This window comes from Botryllus schlosseri, chromosome 3, assembly GCF_051294905.1.
Source record: "Botryllus schlosseri isolate E-star chromosome 3, Bs_hap1, whole genome shotgun sequence".
NCBI lineage: Eukaryota > Metazoa > Chordata > Ascidiacea > Stolidobranchia > Styelidae > Botryllus > Botryllus schlosseri.
The window spans coordinates 33,539,589-33,545,942 of record NC_137238.1 but is presented as its reverse complement, the minus strand read 5'-3'; positions in this window follow the sequence as shown (position 1 = coordinate 33,545,942).

Sequence of the window (6,354 nt, the reverse complement as noted above, 5' to 3'; positions counted from 1 at the left end):
GACTGGGGTCAGATCGTGTCGACGAAAAATTATGACTCGCGTCCGACGGTAGTCGAGTCATGACTCGATTCATTACAACTCTGATTTTAGTTGTTTAATAAAAGAGATAATAGTATACTCATATTGAAATGAACCCGAATATTTTGGGCTGGCACTTGTCAGGGGTAATCGTCAGCAACTAGTAGAGAATGGTAAAGAACATTGTATATCAACAATCATATGTCAAGATATGACGTCGCCAGCATGAAATTTCGAATTGCCAAGCATCTGTTGGATAACCGCGCTTATGTGAAAAATTATCGAGGCGGCAGATTTCGCGTCGCTGGAAGGTGCCGTTCGCACTTTCATTTGTGTGCCTTGGAGTCGAATTTCATCAAATTAAAACCAGCCAAGGCTGTGTCAACAAAAGGAGTTTGTGTACCATCTAAAAATAGTACATTGAACGCTCTGTTATTCGAAATTTCATGCTGGTGACGTCATATCTTGAGATACGATTGTTGATATACAATGTTATTTCCCTTTCTCTACTAGTTGCTGACGATTACCCCGGACGAGTGTCAGCCGAAATTATTCGGGTTCATTTTATTATGAATATACTAGTCAATTGTATACTGAATTTATGTACCACCAAGAAGCTCCTTAAAAGAGATATGCGAACGTTTTAACGAAACTAAGAGATCGCGCGCGCCGACAAATTCACCGCGCAATATTTTGGTTACCCTGACGCGACCGTTGAAATGGAACGCGGCAGATGTGACTATATAGTGTAATGCCGCGATCTCGACCAGGATCAACGAGGGAAAGCGATGAGATTACGGAACGCAACAACAAGATTTGACCGGCCACATTGAAACCGTTGGTTTTTGTTCACGGATTCGGGATTTTAATAACATACGGCATTACGTAACTCGTTTTATAGAACGCTGCTTGCTTTTTGTACGACTCGCCGACTCGATGCCATTCTCATAAACTCTGTAACTGTCCCAGCAGAGGGTCAATAATCTTTTCATGCACCCGACCTCAATCTGGATGGCAATAGCAGTCTGCGAGGTTTGAGGGCTCGTCAAATGTAGCGGACGCGTGCGCGCGCCTCGGTCACATGGTCGTAAGATCGACAATTGGCTTCATTGCACAATTTCGATTCAATTCATTTTATCGCTAATAATCTCATCATTTCAATATACCACACGACTGCGATACAATGAAAGATAGGAAGGTGTCGAAACCGCTTGGAGTAGTCGTAATCGTAAGTGTCAGACACCCACCTGGCCTGAGCGATATAAAAAAGGAGGCATGCACACTGAATGAAAAGCAAAAAAAAGTAATAAAAAAGGTGATGTGTGTCGAAAGGCGAGAGAGAGAAGGAGAGAGAGAGAGAGAGAGACAGAGAGAGGAAGAGAGAATCTTTATTCGTATACATTACATATCAACATTACACTACAAAAATGTAACAGTGAAATGCGACATGCAAGGTAGAAGGGAGGCTCGATATGACAAGGTCTTCGAGATCAATATATCATGTCGTGGCCCGGTATAATAGAGGGTTACCTAGTATTAATTCAGTAGAAATTGTTTATTCATTCTTTTAATTAGCCTACCGCGGTATGATTTGAAACTAGTGAATCTACAAGTTTCTGATGACTGCGTGCTCTTCTTTAGCTGGTAAGAATGCTCATCGGATTTGCGTGTGTGATCAGGTTTGCGAGAGAACTCAGAGTGTTCATTAGTCAGTCGGTTGTGTACACAACAGCAACTGTAACAATGTAGCATCGGCTCCATTCGAACACTATGCCAGCGTGTCTTGCTGCAACAAGAAGCTGCATAGACCACTGGTTCTCAACCGCCGGTCCGCGGACCGGTATTCCAAATTGCGGGAAGATGGTTGCTTGCCAACACTTAAATTATATTGAGCGAGCAGTTTGAAAAGCATATTTCTGCATTGTGTCGTAGGCTAATAGAGAGTTGGGCGTATCTCACAATTGTGCAATGTGCATGTGTTTTACAAAACTGTTTAGGATAGCCTACGACTCGTTCGGGACAAGTTGCACGTGAACGCCGCGGAAGACTTTCAAACAAGCGTCATCAAATTCCGACATTGCAGACTAGCTGTATCATAGAGTCTGGAAAACAGTATATCATTCCTTTCAGAGAATACCGAAAAATAACCATCAAGTTAGTGCGTATGCGGTGTCGTGCGAAATGCCCAGATTGATCAAGTAAAGTCGAGCTTCCAAAATTGGCAACGAAAAACACTGACGATGTCGCATGAGCGATAGATGATGAATTGATGAGTGTCGGGAAGTCGTCCGAAAAATGTACCGAACGCAATGATCACTGAACATTGCAACGTCCATTATCTTGGCGCAAATAACCTGATTAGGCGATAAGCGCCGATTTTTTTCAATAAAATAAAAAAATACCGTCATTGCTCGATTTGTTGTGTATTTTAGTATAGTGAGCTACATAGCCACGCACCAAACTTTTTTGACTCATGCGAATATTTTAGGCTATAGGGGTAGACAGTATCAAAGGACTTTTACATTTTCGAAATACTCACGTGCAATTCAGCTATTTCCTCCAGTGTCTATGACTTTGGGCTAATTTTAGTTCGACGTAACCGTTTTTAGTTTTTGGGCCAGAACTAGGCCTAGAATAACTATTTTTATTTAGGTCACAATCGCTACTACAACTTACTACAAAATTTTCAATTTACTTCAACTTCTGCTTAGGCACCAGCGATGACTATACTCCGACTGTACGTTGCCTACATTCTCTCTTAAGCCATTTAGCTGGGATGCCAAGTGAAGCATTTATCGCGCACTAATGAATTGAAAGAGTAAGGTTGACAACAGAATACTGGGAATACACAAATATGATATTTATTTAGACCAGAGGTCTCAAACACAAATGTGCTCGCGGGCCAATTTCCTACTTTTGATCGCGTCGCGGGCCGCAGCACCAATAATAGGGGAATTCAGTGTATTTTCAAGTAGGCTTTATTTGACGGGACCTTGCAGACTGACATTCCACACACATCGTGAAAATGTGATATACTATTGTGAATTCACGCCTGCCAAGAAAAAAATCACATCATAAAATATTTGATTAAAATTGTTGCTGTAATTAGTTGTAGACACCATGCGACAGTACAAATGCATCAGGACATCGTAAACGCTGTCGAGTTATAATTTTGCAGCTAGCGGACATTTGACGTTCCACAATTATAGGTAGAATTTAAGAATTTTACAAAGATTGAACTGATATCAGAGCATTGGATCAGTACAGCCTAATCCGGGTTTGGGGCGTAGCCCTACTGATAACTAGGCTATATTGATCATATCATTACCAAAGTCAAATGGAATCAGCGTTAGATTTACCTTCGTATATTGGAACAGATCAATAGCAACTTGAACGTAATGAATACTGTGCCATAGCAATAGAAATGTGCAATTGTCGAAGAATCCATTGGTATTACTTGTTACAGCTGTGAAGCGTAGGCTACGACTATATTTAATACTCGCCACATTTAATTGGCGATAATAACATATATAAAAGTACCAAAGATGACACAGGATGTAACCAACTATATACATCAAAAGGGCGACATAATGCCAATGGCGGTTGCCATACCGACCTGCTTAGATATCTAAATAAGGTACGCAACGCAAGCATCGACCTTTTGATATTTTACTATTTCTCATACCAGTTTGATAGTTCGTTGCGTCCATGGTTGTACCAAGTCATATCATTCCGAGTCACAAAAGTCTTCTGATTGTAACGATTGACGCGACGAGTACGAGTACGAGTAATTCTACAGAAGGTCGCGCCCAAGTCCAAATCACAATTTTCAGTAACGAATCATCAACGGGTCATGTTTTACCATCATAAACAAGTAATGCCACGTGATAGTTGATCTTCCACTGCGTGCTAACTTTTGAAAGTGATGTAATAGTGAAGTTTGATGAGTAGTTTCAGGCTTCTGAAGTAGTTTTAGAGCGAATTTTAAGTTCTCAAATAAAAAGGAATATTGGTAGCTGAATATTGTCGAATACTTCGAAATCCAAAATGCCGTCGCGTGCCGCAAAAAATGCTCTCGCGGGCCGCGTGTTTGAGACCTCTGATTTAGACGAAACTATTTACAAGATTCACGAGACCCATGGCCGGCATGTGTGAAAAAAAATGCGCATTGAAATTGATCATCACTGGTCAGTGCGAATATAAAGGCTCTTAATCAAATGTTCAATAAATATGTAATAAATTGTGCGGCAGGTCACAATTCGTGTGAATTATATTATCTCGTTTAACTTTTCATTCAGTCTGCATGCCTCCTTTTTGACATTGCCTAGGCCAGGTGGGTGTCTGATTTTCAAGACTATGTCGTTTCGACACATCCCATCTTTTATTGTATCGCAATCTTATGGTGTATTGAAATGCAATAAATTTAATTGAATTCAGCATGCTGTCTGCGACTCTCGGTTTGGGAACACAATATCTATGGAACCATTTCGATAAATGCAGTCCTAGCATCGTCAGAAGACTGTCGCTTCCTTTATTACGCTTCGGAGACAACTCTCCTTTTGCTGAAAGCTTTTGTCACGTTTTTATACTCATTTTGCCCTCGTCCGTATACGATTGCAACCCTGGTACAGCACTAGAAAACGTTACATATAGTTGTAATTCGCATCGTGCGGCGTATTTCTCATAATCTAGATTCTAGACCGACAAGATATCCTAATGGTGAAGCGTCCGGCTTCTTGATCGGTAGGTCGTGGGTTCGATCCCCGGCCGGGTCAGACCAAAGATCTGATTAGTAACACTGGTATCCATGACTTCCCTGCTTGGCGCTCATGCATTACTAGGATAGCATGGAGGGGTGGTGCATGACTTAGAAAGCCGTAAAGGCTCTGCACTGCCTTGTCCAGCGGCATATGCACATCATGCGCTCATGGTATGCATAGCATATGCACAGATCGTGTGTATGTGTATCATGAGTCGGTGTATTTGTCGCAAAAAACATCAAGGACAAAAATAAACTACGTCCTTTCCTCCTTTCCTTTCCTTAGAATATCGGGTATTGAGCAGCTCAATGACAATGATAAAACTACGCTCTTGACTTGACTCTTGCGATCAAACCAGATACTGTATCTCGCATCAAATGCCTATACGCCCTAACTAAATCACGCACGAAACGACTGAAACCAATACACGACTGGTTCTGACCGTTCTCCGCTAGGACGTTTTGAACTAACCAAAATGCTAGTCCGTGCAGCATGGATCATTCGCTTTATTTAATACCGTACAACCGGTTGTCATCACATATATACTCTATCTCATAGTTTCCCGAAAACGTTTAATTTTGCGAACAAAAGACGAAAAAACAATACCTCGTGACCCCTGTAATAGAGGAGAGGCTTAGAAGGCCGTCGACCGTTGCAAATCTTTCTCATTTATCGAATATTTCACATTAAAAGTATAATGGGGCGATGACGTTCAAATTTGCGAACAAACAGATACGCTCAAACAATCAAAAATTACCTCCGTCATTTGAGAGAATGTGAGAAATGTCATTATACAATTGTCCGTTGCTTCGAAATTGTGGTGTAACTTTATCAACAGCGATCATATATCATAGCATATCATAGGAATGAGTGATTTTAAGTAAGTGCGGGTAGGGCCTGGTGGGCCTAAGATGATTCCTGTACGATAACCAGAATTGAGTATAGATGCTACTGTACCGATTCAAGTGGTGAGAGTAAATGTTGTCGAGTACCGAATACTATAAGAATCTAGCGACTATAAGGACGATTTTATCAGCGTGAGTTATCGTTTTCATAATACTTCATGATGTGACAATCCGTTAGACGTATCGCATTATTCAGAACTGGGAATCAAGGCTGGGGCGGGTATCTTCTCCAGTCGGCGGGCCTGATATATGGGAACTAATCACTTATTTATCCACCTATAGCCTACAATGAATAAATCCTATTGAATGACATCTTATTGAGTTTTGTTCAAAGCATTAGGACAGCACAAAAACCGCATTTACTGAATTTGTTAACGTCGTGTACTTCAATTGGTGTTGAAGTCAATGAGACATCTGTGGTCGATCAAAGTTCTTTGAATTCTGGCTCCGAGCCGGACGTATAAAACCCTTACTAGAGACTCCATGTACACATCAGTTAGATGGGAATACACCTTTGTCTGGTTTATGCTCATGCTCGAAAATGTTTGCGCGCGAATGCCCGAACTACGGAAATAGTTTCACAGCAATCTTTCTCAGGTCGGCAACTTGGATTCATTCAGTGTCGCGTAAAATTTGTCAATACTTTCAAGTCGGAATTTCTCTATCAGGGT